General features: G+C 33.1%; 1 long non-coding RNA gene across 1 annotated transcript in view; it reads right to left on the bottom strand.

Moving 5' to 3' along the window:
• Positions 1 to 670: 670 nt before the first annotated feature.
• The window catches only part of LOC127553894 (uncharacterized), a 145,941-nt gene continuing 130,703 nt past the window's right edge, over positions 671 to 15,908 (bottom strand). Inside the window, exon 5 of the long non-coding RNA XR_007951840.1 lies at positions 671 to 2,952. This is a non-coding gene — a long non-coding RNA (uncharacterized LOC127553894). The remainder of the gene's footprint in view (positions 2,953 to 15,908) is intronic.

Below are 15,908 nucleotides of genomic sequence, written 5' to 3'. Positions count from 1 at the left end.
TAATCCTTAAGTAAGGTAATTAAATCTATTCTGAATAATCATAGAATAGGAAGCCAAATATTTGCAGTTTTAATAAATCAAAATCTTGCAAAATAAAGTTAAATGCAAGAAAACAAAATGTAGAAACATATAGAAGATTCTGAATCAATTGTGGAATATATCTTCATCTACATTAAATGAAAATTTTTTTCTGAGAAAGAACTATTTTAAGGTAATTTAATTTTTTTTAAATTTCATATATTCTAAGTGATTTTTTAAGAATTTGGAAAAGAGATAATTCACCAATAAGTATGTAAACACAGATTGTCAAACATAAAAGAATGGAGACGATCCCTGCATTTTAAAGGTCAGGCAATATTCTTTTTTTTATAGAACATATTTTAAACACAAATTTAATTAATGAAATGACCAACTACCATTTCTGAGGACTGATGATGATACTGTCCACTTCCTAATCTTTGGAAAAATAATAGATTTAAGAGACAGGAAGAGATATGCAAGTTGGGCACACAGCCAATTTCAGAATCTGTTTTACTTAACTATGCATGTGTTACAGGGTTTTTTTTTTTTTTGTTGTTTTTTTTTTTTGTTTGTTTGTTTGTTTGTTTGCTTGTTCTAAATGTGATGGGAAGAATGAGAAATAGAGAAAATAAATGTCTGTTAATTGAAAAATAAAAAGATACAATAAGGAATAAAACCTAACTCCTCCATATCTTGCCATAATCATAAACAATGCTAATATATTTGGTTTGTGAGGGAAAAATTCAGCCTGAGAACTGGGGATTCATTTTACTATCTTTCTCCAGCTCTGAATTCTTTCATGGCTATATAAGACTCAAATAATGTATGCAGTTTTTAAAAGTGTAAATGTATTTTAAAAAAGCAATGTGTGCTCCAAATGTATATATTTTTAAAAAGCAGTTCAAGAGATGTATAGAATGAAAGGTAAGTAGGCAAGAAACCTTCAAATCTCATTTTAAAACAGGCAGACATTATTTTAAAATCGCAAAATTATTAATTTTATTTTTCTAAAATTACAATACTGTTGTAAAAAAATACATTACATCATTGAAATCCATGGTCATATATGCATATATATAAAGCATATATGCTTTAGATTTTGCCCATTTTCTATCTTAAATGTAGGAATCTATTAATTTTAAATACATATTTCCTAGTTTAAAAGCCTAGTAAACCTCATCAGTTATTTGTAATTTCCTGCCAAATGTGTTCTAATGATAATTAAAAATTAGTTTTTATTAATGAAATTTTGAAGGCAAAACCCACTAGTTGTATGAAATGAAACTAACAATAGTATTCACTGCAAATATGCTTCATTTAATTATTGTCCTTTCCAACAAGAAAATTTTTTTTTAACAATAATAATGTGTTAGTATGCCTCCATTTCTCACTTTAACTTATAATTCTACATCAAAACCTTCCTTATCTTGGCATCATAAGTGATTCCTAATTGCAGTAAAAATTTAGTTTAATTTAATTCCTGGCTTCAATGTTGAGGAGTAAAGAGTAAACTAAATGGAAATAGCCAATGTGCTTGGACTTCTAATCTATCAGGAAGAAGGGAGCTGCAAGAAAGAATTTTTTTTTTCTGAAACTGAAGAAAGAATTCTTAGTTTCTGAAACAATGAGGCAGTACAGATATGGCAAGGCAATAAGACTGGGAATTTGGCTGCCACAACTATGTGTGGAGTGCTGGGACTGAAGGGAAAGACTAAAATGAATGGAAAAGAAACACTATAAAAAGTGAGACCAACATGTGCAGAAATAGAGAGATCTAAGCACATGTATGGGAAGGCAGCAGTTTTATTTCATTCACAGCCTTAGTACATAGAGTTACAGGAATTATATATACAAATAGATAAGTAGTGAGTGACCAAATAAATAAATGTAATAAATGTTTCTGAGTTGGGGAGGGAAATTTTTGGGGGAAAAGAAGAAAGATTTGAGAAGAATTCAATATACTTTTAAATTAAAATATAAAACACTTAAAAACTTTAAGAGTAGGTGGCTTTGTTTAACAATACACTTCTCTGTAAACTGTTACTATTATGAATGGTCATTTAAATATGAAATCACAATAAAAATCACCTTTAAAAAAGAAATTTCCTTTAAATCTTCCCAAAGGCAAATTCCATGAATTTTCTTTTATTTCTGTTAAACAAGTAGTCACAACATCAAATATGAAGCCTGGACTACAGACAGTAGTTAGATGTATATTCCCAGGTAGCCTGAAACCCAGCAGACAATGTAGCTGTTACTTAATAAACACAGAATTCTACATTGTATGCCAGGTTCATGCCCCAAACCTGGATGTTCTTCCTACAAAAACAATTCTTTTGATCTGGATAACATAATTCAGCTCTAAATGTTTCAAAATGAATTTATGCTATTCATCTTTAATATAGAGTCAATAAAAAGACCAGAAGTTAAAAAAAGCAAGTTGGATTTCCTTAGGCAAAAAGTTAGATTAGGGAACATCAGACAGATAACACTACAGTTTGACTATTGCAGCATTCAGAAATTATATTCTTAAAGCCCATAAAAACATAAATTTGTATTTCTGGAAAGGTATGTTAGTGACTGATACATTCCATGGAAATAAAAACATCAACAGAAGCTCAACATTGAGACAGTTTTTTTTTTTTTTAATCATTTCTGATTATTTAAATAAGACACTGATGATGACCACACTTGAAATCACACTGGAGAACCAGGAATTTTCTATATATGTTGAAGATAAGACAAAATCCTCATTGTCCAAGAAGTGTCAATCAGTCTTCACTAGAAGATTGGGAGAGAAGCTCTAAGATGCCATCAGAGACCCAGTAGCCAGATGTAGCTGCTGATTGAAAGGGACAGGATCTACACTGACTACTGAGCGAATGAGGGACAAAACAGGCAGAAGGCACCATATCTTTTCATGGAGATATTCTGTGGAAAGAAGGGGAAAACATTTAGTTCCTGAAATTGACCAATATTTTTTTTTAATTACCTATTTTTTGGTGGAGGGGCATGAATCTCTAGTACCTCGGGATGGAAAAGTCCTCATAAAATAAGCTGTAAGTTGTTATTCAATCGAAAATATGCTTTAAAAAAGTTCTTATGTAGCTTTGGAGCAATTTTCAGGCCACTGAAAATCACAACAGTTACAGAAAGCTTTTTTTTTTTTTTTAATTTAGAGAGACTCTATAGTTCTTAATTTTTGTTGTATCATGGAGTCCTTTGAAAGTTTGGAGAATTCTTGGATAAAGCAAAGTACATAAGATTACAAAGGAATACAATTATATCAAAAATTATTAAAATATATTTTAAAAAACCCCATAGATCTCCAGGTTAAGAACTCCTGCTGTAGTGGTTCAACACCCATCTATATTTTTGTACCAACTTTAGTTTCATAAATATATTCATATGTATGGAAAGATAAGAGAGTGATCATTTACCCATGCTTATTAAAATAGCATTGCTCTGGAACCAAAAAGAACAATGCTACTGGTACTGGTAGCTGCAGTTGTTGCTTTATGGACTACTTATTATGGGAATAGGTATCTAAGAGAACCATTTTGACCATTTAAGATTAGAATAGTCATTTAATTATTCCCTATAATTCCTATTTTATAGGTAAGCTTATTCATTATCCTATATCTATGTATTAATATATGTTATATTTTATATGTACACCTATGTATCTACACATTTGTATCCCCTTCTGTAATTTTCTAAACAGAAAATTTAATATTGAGTAATAGCTGTATGAATTTCACTGGACAAAGAGGGGAATAAAAATCTAAGACTCAGAAAAGCAAATAATTTGCCCATTGTTATAAAAAGACCAAATAGTATAAGTGGATGAAGGCTGCTAACTCTCAATGAGTTAACAAATGAACACCCCTATTCATTTGGTATGATTCTTAATTAGAATAGCATTCTAATTAATGCCATTAATTAGATAATTAATAATTATTAGATATTAATTATCTAATATAATTAGATTACATTAGGATTCTCATTAAGAATTCTCAAAAAATTTACTAAGAAAAATTAGAATTTTTGCTATTCTAATGAGAATAGCAAAAATTCTAATTTTTCTTAGTAAAAATTTTGAGAATTTTTAGCCATGTTTATAATCTTGGATTAAGTAGTTTCTAAGATCCCTTCTGGCCCTACATATCATATGATATCTCAAAATGCTCTCTACTACAAGGTAATTTGCACACCACATTCTTATCTTCAATTTAATTACTTTCCTAATTTATCACAAGTGTGAACATTCTTCCCCTACTAAATTCTCAATCCTGTTGTCTTAAGAATACTCATGGATTTGAAACAACATTTTATTACTGTTGTGATAAAATATGAGCCTACATTGTAAATGAACACATAATTGAAAAAGTTTTCCCTGAAAATTTTAGTATACTATGTCATTAAAGGAAGTCACAAACATGTGCACATTCACACACACACACACACACACACACACACACACACTCCCTCTCTCTTTCTCCTTATGCAACAAGGTGAAATTATGCCAGAAATGAAACCAACAGCTGAAATACAGGTGTCTAATTAAAGTATGTTCTTGTGAACTTGAATTCCTGCTGTGTTACATAATTACATTAGAGCCAGCAGTATCACCATAACTGGCAAATGTTTGTAGTGAATCCAGCTCTTGCATACCTGAGACCCTGTGACTATATTGATTAAAAACATTTACACCATCTGATGGTCACTTGACTCTCACATCACACTATTTAGTAAATTGCCCTCTAAATCAACATTAACACTGGCCTGAACATTTTGATGGAAATTCTTGCTAAAGATTTTTTCCCCCCTTAAAGAGCTTTGCCAGACAATACTAGTCTGAGCAGGTCTGGGGTTGGCATGAGAACTTAAAGTAAGTTACTCAAGGCAAAACCTGTTGTATACCATAAAGACAGACTCAAACTAGTTAAAAATATTTATTGGTAATTATCTTTGACTTTTTTCTCAATTAGAATCAAACTTCTTCACAATCATTTGTTGAAGACATGAGCATTTTGCTCTGTGGCAATAGGGAAATGAGGGGGTGGAAATACACCCAGAAGAAGAAAAAATTTTAACCCAAGAATAGCCAACTTCAGGAATTAATGACAAGAGTATAGGAGAATAATGTGTGCATGTGTGTGCCCGTAAGTGCTTGTGTGAGTACTTTTTTAATGCAGGAACATTCATGGAGTGAAAAGAATCAGCATGTTAATGTACTTTAAGGAAAATGGCTCTAAAGTGTGATGAGTTGATAGTAAGGGAAATTCTTGGCATATTTTAAGAATTAAGAAATGAAAGGACATTGTTAAGATAAGCTCAGGTAACATTATGGTCCACCAATGACCAAAGTAATTTAGAATCCTTAAGTGAGCTGAATGTTTTTTTAATAGATATAAAGTGACAGAAAGAGAAAAGATATGTAAAAGGGAAAAAGATTAGTCTCTTAAAAAGAGTTCATTACTTGAAAGATTATAAATTACCATCTCTCATGAGGAACAGATTGACTACTTCCATGTAATCATGAAGTTCTTGCTCCTCTGATGCTCAGCTCACATCTTTAAAAAGCTGCGTGTGTGTGTGTGTGTATGTGTGTGTTAAAAACAAATATGAACTTAATAGACATTCAGGAAGTACTTAATTATAAGCAAGGCATGGATTTTGCAGGGCACAAAAATGACCCAAGGTCCTATTGTCCCCATAAGGCACTGAACTCCATGAAATGTGTAAGTAATATAATGAAAGGTAGGCTATGGAACTGTCAATAAAAACCATAAAATTTTTAGGAGATTTCAAGAGAGATTATCCTCAGTTTTTTAGAGGGATGACAGACAGATGAAGAGGTGTGATTCTCATATTGGAGATTCTTCACTGGAGAGAATACAGTGGAGAATCATTTTTAAAGATGGAGAAGCTGTATGTTATATCACACTATATTGACAGTAGTCATCACTACAGTAACAATCATATGGGCATGCAGAAGTACTTTTTGGGTTGAAATATACTATCTTGTGTATATGGCTCATTTTGAGCCTTCCTTTACTTATTTAGCCTCATATAGCTGATGTGGAATAGAAGAAAGGAAAAGGAAGGAGGAGTTATGTTTAATAATTACTATGTCACATAATTATAAAGATAGAGATCTCAAAAATGGTTTAAGACTAAACTAAGAAGGTGGAAAAATTCTAGCTCAAGAAATAAAGACTTTTCTATTTATCTTTAGAAATTTCTGGTTTTACCATTTTGGATCTTTCACATAGTCTAAGAAGTTTTAAGAAGTGATCAACTACTATATATAAACAAATATTTAAAGTTCAACAAAATTTAACAGATTTTTAATAAAACTTTATGTTGCTAATAAATTTGAACTTTGGTATAGAATCACAAAAAATTAAGAGATCTCAGAAATCACATATTTCAACCCCGCTCTTTTTATACAGGAGGAAACTGAAATTCATAATACGTAAGTAAATTGGCCAAGGCATACAGATAGTTAATGGTGAAATTGGGGCAAGTGCCAAATGTGAGAATCTTAAATTTTCTTAAATTAAAATACTAAATGTTCTCCCCATGATTTTCCAATGCCCTTGCTCTGTTGAATCCTTTCAATTTATCCTGGATGTAGCTTATTTGTACATATTTGTCTTGTTGTCTCTTCCCCATCAGACTGTTAAGCTCCTTGAAGGCAATAACTTTTTTTTTTCTATTCTTGGCACATAGTAGGAGCCTAATAAATGCTAACTGATTTGACTATTGCATTCTCCTACTTCATGCTATATGTGTAAACATGCTACATTATCAAATCCCCTTAATTGTGTATTATAGGTAAAATTATATGGAATCAGAATCAAAAAGAAAAATATATATCTGAGGAAAATAGGTTATTGTGGTCTTGGATTATTTGGAATGGGTATATTAATCACAGGATAATACAACATACCACTTCACTTTGCTTGGATAGACCCAAGAAACTACATGAATGTACTTAGTTTAACTCACTTAAAACAAACAAAAATTAAAATTTTTTGTCCTGTCCACAAGAAAAATATTAATGTCGGTGCACGGATGGTGTTGAAATCAACCAACTCCATTTTAGCTTTGATATCTTCCCTGGGTAAGAACATATGTCAATCAATGAATCAAGAGCTTTAGACTACATATAGGGAAACACTGGAGAAATTTTTCACCCAATATTTTAATTATTGAATACTCTATCCACTAGGGAAAAAATGGGAATTTCTCTCCCTCATTTTAATTGGGTATTATAAGAAGTAGTTTTTTGATTTTATTTCTTTAAAAGTCAAATCAATTCTTTTGAAACTGCCTCTGCTTGTTTGAAAGCTTATGTACCAATATATGCTGCTTTATTGTAAGCTAGTACGATTATTGAAAACAATATAAAATGTAGGGCTTTTATATAATCCTAAAATAAAATCTTTAAAATGGTAGTGCCTACAGAACAGTATTATTTTTCATAAACAATTATATTTTAATATGTACTTTTTAAATGTCTTAGGCTACTTAATTATTTGTTACTTGAATCCAGATGGCTTGTCAGAGATCTTTTTTGGGGGGGAATGCAGGTCCAGAGTTTACTCCTGGCCTGGAAACCCCAAATAAGCTTTTAAAGGCTTAATCTCTTTTCTTGGGATACTCACTTTTGTTTAGAGACTAGTATTCTAGTTTTCTTTGCTCTTTGACTAAGCATAATTGTCTATTTAGAATTCTAGCAGGAATGTCCTTGTAATGGCAGGAATGCATAGTAGAGAAATTTTGATACTCTTTGGGAATAGGGACCCAGAGGAAAATTGCATAGGCTTCAGAAGAGACTCTCCTTGAGGAAGTTTTTGTAAGACCCATTTAGAAAGGGATACTTAAGGCAAAATCTGTCCAAATTCCAGCTGGATAAAGAAAGGGAGGAAACAAGCATTTATTAAGTGTCTCCTATGTACCAGGCATTGTGCTAAGTGCTTTTACAAGCATTATCTCATTCTTATCCTCAGAATAAGCCTTTGAGGTAGATGCTATTATTATCTCCATTCTGTAAATGAGGAAATTGAGACAGACAGGGTGGTTATGATTTGCCCAAAGTCACACAGCTAATAAGTGTCAGATCTGAATTTGAACTCAAGTCTTCTTAATTCTGGGCCTCATGCTCTATTATGTTCAGCACCTAACTGCTTCTAGGTGGTCTGGCACAGAGATGTTTTGAGTTTATATTCTTGACAAACATATATGCATGTGTACATTACTTGGGACAAGCGATTATTTTGGTTTCATTTTATGACAGCAACAGTCATATGTGTCAACCTCACTTGACACTAAGCTGACTCAGAACATTTGTCACTAATCAAATGAAATAAAATTTCACTGGTTTTCTCATTTTTAGTTAAGTTCTCTATCTGAGGAATGGTAGATTTTATACTATACACATTTCATTGCTCTCTTTGATTGTTTTTAATTCAGTAGTTTAAAGAATGGATTTTACTCCAAGAAAAGTATAAAATCTATTCCTCTTAAAAAGCACACTTAAGCAACAGTTGAAGATGATGTAGCTACTGTTGGTGTGAGGAGTCCAGGGTTTTAAGAATCATTAAGACTATAATGTAATAGAGTCAATCACATTGAAGTGCAAATGCAAGTGCAGATGAAATTGAAAAACAATACCAAGAAGTGACAAATTGTTGCTGCAATGATGCCTAACTAATTTCCCACAAATATGTAATCACATTCAGAGGTATATTACAAGAGGGAATTGAGTTCTCTAGACCAAAGCTTCTTAAACTGTGAGTCATGACCTCATAGAAGGGTCATATAACAATGTGGGAGTTGCAAAATTGTGATTTATTTTCAGTAAATGTTTTGTTTACCTACTTTATATACCCATATACCACAGGTCACACACAAAAATTCACAGGCAAAAATGGGTTACAAGTAGAAAAAAGTTTAAGAAGCTCTTCACTAGACCAAGTCAAAAGTTAGAAAAATAACAGGAAGATGAATAAAACAATACAAATACTGGAATAATGAAAATTGTTAAAAGGTAATTTTTTACTGTGGAAACTCATTCTTGCATTCAAGGCTATAACCAAAATCATTACTAGAAAGTTGAGTGAACCAATAATAACTGGGCAATGGCCTGGAAGTTATCCTGATTTAAACCTAATTGAAAGCCTGTGGTTTATAATCTGTACTAGACTTGGGAAGGGAAAGGCCTTTTTCTCAAAGGTACAGTTAACGTCTAAACTGATTAAAAATGTGGTTTCATGATGAAGAATTACATATCTAAGTTGTAAAGTATAAAAAAGTATAAAGTATAAAAGTGCTAATAGCAATGATGATAATGATGAATAAGATGAGCTAGCATTTATATTGTGTTTTAAGGTCTACAAAGTACTTTACAAATGAATGAGGGAGTTGGACTAGCTTACTTCTAAGATCTCCATCCAGTTTTAAATCTATGATTCTATGAACTAGAGTAGATTTAGGAAGAAACTACAGAGAAATAACTTTCTTTAAGGAGTCAGCTGAGAAAGAGAAGGTTAATCACAGGACTGACCAGAGTCAAGAGATCAGAGAAGAAAGCATTTCTTTCTGAAGGAAAGACAGTGACATATTTTATGGCAGAGCTGAAAGAGGAAACAGCAGAAGCAAAACCACGATTTGTATTGACAGTAGGAACAAAGGAGAAACTTAGTTCCTCTTTCTATATTAAGGAAAGAGGTCAAGCTAGGCATTTTGCCCTATTACCATCTCTCTGAACGATTCATGGAGGGTAAGAAAGTATGAAATCTAGGCTATTGAAGGAATAGAAGTAAGAAGAATTCTTTTCAGTATCAAAGAAGTAGAGAGTATTTTCACTTGAAAAGATAAATGGCTGTGTTGATAAAGCTCAGAAAAATGAAAGGTAAATATAGTCAGAACCTGGGAGAAATAAGTTAGTCAGATAGATACTTAAAACTTATATTTTTATAGCACTTGAGGTTTAGCAAGTATGTTTTCTCACAGCAGCCCTGGGAGTGGGGTATCTTCACTATTTTCATTTTAAAAAGAAAACTAAGATGCAAAAAAGGGATTTGATACCATAACTGATATCAGAGTCGGAATACGAACCCAAGGCTCATGAGTCAAAAATTCACTGCTGCATACAATATATTGGTATGCAATAAACACTACACGACCTCACTACATAATACTATACATTCTTGTAAGAAAATTCACTATGGCTACAGATGTTTATTTTATGATCAATTCATAACAACATAGAAGGCTAGAAGGCTCTAGTGGGCATTAAGATATGTGGTGTAATTTTTCACAAATGACTTGTCTTTTGCTAAGAGTAAACAGATGTTGAGACTGTTTATCCACTTGTATGGGGGCAGAAGTGCTGAATTTCATAGTGCAAAGATAGGGTTTGATTAAGCTAATCACTCCTGCCAATTAGTATAACTAACAAGATGCTATACTGCCCTGATGCCTTTATCAGATGAGAAGATTTCTATTAAATCATTCAAAGACTTTATACTAATGTGAAAAGTCCTTAATTTTGAAGGAGCAAAATGTATGTAAGCCATTAAGTGACAAGAATTGATTAAACACAGAAATGCATTAGAGCTTATTAAGGGGATCTGTTAGTCCTGTGGGGCTTGAATAAAAGCAAAAATATAGATTAAAATCAGGTATTCCAATGGCCGGTCATCTTAATGGTGGTACAGCTGTAGCCAAGTAAACTTATGAGAAGTCAATTTCTTGAAGAAGAAAAGAGAGTCTCCATCCCTTTCTTTCATTCTCTTCCTCACTAAGGAAGACTGAACTTAAAAAGGTTGGGAGCTTTGGGACTTCCTATTTATGACTATGAGAGTATTTCTGGAACATCAGTGGCTGACAGCTGAAAGGCACAATGAAGACAAACTTTACTAGGAACCCAGCAGGAAGTTAAGTCACACCTAAGAAAAATTTCATGAAAATCCCATGAAAGTGGTAAAATGGATTCCTAGCAGTGAATTACCCTTGGGGCACATATAGTTTGAGTTTGAGGCTACTTTCCCCTTTATTCTATATGTACTTATTGGAAAGTATAGGTAATTTATTTTTACTCACTGCTCTTCCTGCACTGTTGTTGCAAATATCCATTTTAAAGAACTAATTAAGTCAGGATGGGTAACTCATATTAACTGATATCACAGTGGAGGAGCACTATCACTGGGTGACATTATTAGAAAACCAACCCAGACTCTGAAGTTAATAGGAGTAGCCACACTGTGATATTTTGACCTGCCAGTGAGAGTGGTGGAGCTGAGGTGAACACCCAAGCTTTGGTACAACATGATAAATAGATTTGGAGTTGAAAGAGACCTAAGAGGCAATCTAATCCCACTGACTCACTTGTTTAGGTTTAGAAAGGTTTAAATGAGCTGTCCAAGGTCACACAATAGTTCAGAGATGGGGTTTGAACCCAGGTCCACAGTCAGTGATTTTTCCATCCCTGCATTGGCAGATGGATTGGTTATGAACCTGGCTCTACCTTATGTGAACCTAGGTCTAGGATTTAGAGCTGGAATGTACATCAGAGTAACAATAGAAGTAACAATGATTGTCCCACTTAATCTTACAGATCTTTGACAAAAATATAAAGAAATTAAAATGGAAAATCAAATGAAAAAGTATTTAGTAACCCGAAAGTTCTATCAAAATTTAATACATTGTCTTTTCTTACAAAAAAAAAAAAGCAATAAGCAACAGACGAAAAAGATATGGTCACTAAGTCACAACTGGGGAGAGAGAAGGAAAGAGGGAGGGAGGGAGCAGGGTGGGGAGGGGAGGGGGAGAGAGAGAGAGAGAGAGAGAGAGAGAGAGAGAGAGAGAGAGAGAGAGAGAGAGAGAGAGAGAGAGAGAAGTGAATCAAGTACATCAAATTTTATTCACAATTTGCTAATCCAAGGTGAGGTAAAGTGGATTATTTGGAATAAGAATTCATTTAAAGCCAGGCTTCATTTAATGGAATTAAGATGCCACAGAGCTGTAAAATGTGACATGAAATTATAGATTTCATCCCTTACTGGCTCTATATAATAGTTTATAAAGTTCTTTTCTGCCAGTAACTACTCTGCAAATGTCCATGAAGGAAAACACAAAGAAAAGAAAGGAATTTCTTTTATTTATATATAAACAGACATGAGCACAAATATCTACTCCTTGAAAAGGCAATGGCTTCCACAATATCAGAGCTGCCAATGGTAAAATTTGTAGAGAAGTTATTATCTTAATAACTCATTTTTATGTAGCACCTTTTGGCCAAAGACTTGAGTGGAATTGGAAACCAGATTTTTTGGGACAGGACAGAGATCCTCAGTGTTCTGACACAAAGAGCAAAGGGGTTGTGACTGTTAGTTGATGGATACTCTTCAATTCCAAGGGGAGGGGAGATAATATAAATCTCTAGAGAGACGAGAAGAAAGCAGATTCCAAGAGGGAAGATTTCAAATCTTCTGCACTATGAGAAAACAAAGCACTAAAGTTCTGAGAAAACTATCATGGATTCCCATCAAAGGAGACTGCAACGCCAATACAGAACTTTGATGAATCTTTGCCCCTTCTCTCTACCCCTGACTTCTGCCTCTTTTTTCCAGGGACAGGCATAATCTAGCTTGTTGTACTTTCTGTTCTGCCATCTACTCTAGTCTATCTGAACTAATATGTTAGCTTATTGTATTGCTGGTTTCTATGTGTGTGATCTTTGGGATCAAATATAGCTGAGAGGGGGTCCTTTAAAGGTGAGATTGCTAAATGTAATTAAAACTGGGGAGCATTCCTTGGCAAAATATGGGGTCTGTAAGTAGATATAATAATACATTACTGATTCTTATTTTAAAACTTCCCACTATCAGAAAAAAGGTACAATGAATCTGGACTTAGGATCAGCTTGAATCAAAAGTAGCCCAAGGAAGTGAGTTCCTTCTCCTTTGAATTCCCTTTGCTCCTTTCCCCTTATTCTAATCTCCTTACTACTGCTAACTAAAGCCTTGATTGATACCACCTTCTTCAGTCTCCTTTTCCCTGACTGGAGTGTTAGATTCCTCACACTGTCTTCCTTAGTGGAAGGCAGAAACTGGAGCACTCTGTCTCAATTGACCTGTCTGATTTCAACTCCACAGAACCAGACAGCAGCTAGTCTCTTCAATTCTTTTTTCCTTTTGTGGGTTGTCTCCTCCCATTAGATTGTAAACTCCTTTAGGTCAGGAGACTGTCTTTCGATTTTATTAATTGTATCCTTAATGCTTAGCACAATGCTAGCACTTAATAAGTGTTTATTGGATTGGATTTGACTGAAAGGAAAAGATGGACACTAACTGTTGGTTTGGCCCATATAAGGATATAGGCCAGAAAGAGGGACTATCAGTTCTTATGGTTGTTGAGATGCATGACTGCTAAATTTGATTTGACTTTAGTATCAATTTGCACCATCCTATTGCCATATTAGATATGTTTGTGTAAAAATAAACTAAATTTGAATCTGTAACTGGACAGTCTACTACCCTCCAAATATAAAATAACATTGATACTGCTTCCTAATATAAACATTAAAATTACTTACACAGTTTAACTTTAGTTTCTGAATCAAAAGTTGTATCAAATCTATATATAATTTTGTCTTCTATATAAATAATCTAAAATTACTTTCAAGATGGTTAAAAAACACTGATAGCTAAATACTAAATCAATAATTTCATTGTAATTTATGAATAACAAAGGAAACAGTCATTTTCTAAAATTTTAATTGAATTACAGTATTAAGTAATTCAATAAATTAGATCCTTTAAAAATGTACAAAACTATTTTAGAAACTTTATTTATAATAGCAATAAGTGGAATAAGCCTATATAACCCTAAATCATGTTGCTTAATAATAACAGAATGTTGCTGCTATTTAAAAATGATCTGTGAAGAACCTAAAGAAATATGGAAAGACATGGAATGATGTATGATGAAGACATTAAATATAAACAGAAACAAAAGGAGTAAGATCAAAAAAAAATAGAAAAGGATGGAGAGCCGTGAATAAACAGGATGGATTTTAAACTCTTTAGGGTTAATTTACATGTTTGTACTTAAGCCAACAATTTAAGTATATTGTTTTTTGCTTTTGTCTTTTTTTGATGTTTTTGAACTTTTGCTTGTTGAGAGCTGTCAAATTTATAATAAAACTTTTCATTTTTTCAAAAGCTTCAAGATTTAAACATTATATCAATATTTCCTGAATACTGATAAAGATTATCAATTTAATGCTTAAAATCTAATTAGCAAATAAATCAAATATTCATATTTCATACTACTAGTGTTCTCTTTAGAGTTTCTTCTGTTGAATTTATTGAAAATGTCATCCTGTTCTAAACTGTATTATACACTTTTTTGGGAAAGTGTCCTGTTTTTTCTTTTCTTCACAAACATATGGATTTGCACAAATGCATATATTCAAATTTTGTATAGGTATGAAATGAAAAGGGGGGAAAAAGTATATAAAGGAAGGTACTATGCAAGAACAGATAAAACCAAACTCCATCTGAAAGTCTAAAAGACAGTAAGAGTTATTAGATCTCCCTTCAGGGGGAAGCACTGCTATAAAGTTTTGTTATTGGAGGACAACCAGTTCAAAGTTCAATTTTTACAGTTGATGTGGGTTTCCTTTTAGATGCCTGGAAAATGACTCTGCTGACCACATCCACATTCTGAAATACTTTTTGAGAACTTCTAACCAAACTGTAGGAACTGACTCATTTAACAGTGCCGGGCCACTGTATAACTCTTTTAGAATGTGCCTTAGACAAAGCCCAGAATATCAAGGACCTTGCCATTTATTGATGCTGATTAATTGTCTATTTATATGGAGGAGGAAAAGGGGAAAATCCCAAAATATATAGATTAGCAAAACAGACTATGCCTCATTTTGAAAGTGCCTTTAGGAGGTCTGTTACTCATGCATACTGGAAAGACTAAGACGGAAAGATTCATATTCTTTCTCTCTCTCTCCTCCTCCTCCCCTCCATTTAAAGGGGAAGAGTTATAACCAACCACACAAAGACCCTTAGGAAATACCTTTATATTGTCCCTAAAAAATAAACATAGGCAAAACCAACCAAGCAGGGTAGCATGTTCCAAAGCAGAGACTGAATGATGGAATGGATGTACTGTAGCTGATATTCACATGAGAGATAGGGGCTAGTCCTTTCTAATTCTAAAACTCTATAAATCACATCAAGTGATAGGTCTTAACATTAAACACAAAAGTACCCTATTGTAATCTCAAATTACCAGTAGTCTCTCTGCCTTGTTTCAAATCAAATGAGATGATGATTGAAATACAAAATTTCTAATGTCCCTTCTAGCTCTAACAATCCAAAACTACAGATATGAACCAAAATTTTACAAGAGAAAGCTTAGACTTAGGAATCATAGAAAAATGGATGACTAGAAGGGAGTAGAAGGGAGAACTTGAAGGAAAATATAATGAGCTCTATTTTGAACATGTTAAGCTTGAGATGTTTTTAGTATAGGCAATAAATCTAGCTTGAAATGTCTGACAAGCAATAGTTATTTGGGATCAAGGTAGAGAGTTGGATATATGTAGGTGGGAGTTACCTGTATAGAGATATTAAACCAAAGAAAGCTGATGAGATCCCCAAGAGATCTATGAAAAGGGGAGACAAAAGCCCAAGACATGGCTTACCTACAGTTAAGGAATGTAGGAGAGATGATAAGAGACTTTTGAAGGAGCAATCAGAGAGGTAAGAGTACTACTGCCACAAAGGAAAAACAAAACAGAAAGAGGAGAAAATATAAGAGTAAAGAGGGGTGAATGTCATTAAATGCCT

Source organism: Antechinus flavipes, chromosome 3 (assembly GCF_016432865.1).
Source record: "Antechinus flavipes isolate AdamAnt ecotype Samford, QLD, Australia chromosome 3, AdamAnt_v2, whole genome shotgun sequence".
Classification (NCBI taxonomy): Eukaryota; Metazoa; Chordata; class Mammalia; order Dasyuromorphia; family Dasyuridae; genus Antechinus; species Antechinus flavipes.
This window is presented reverse-complemented; position numbering and strand designations above follow the sequence as displayed.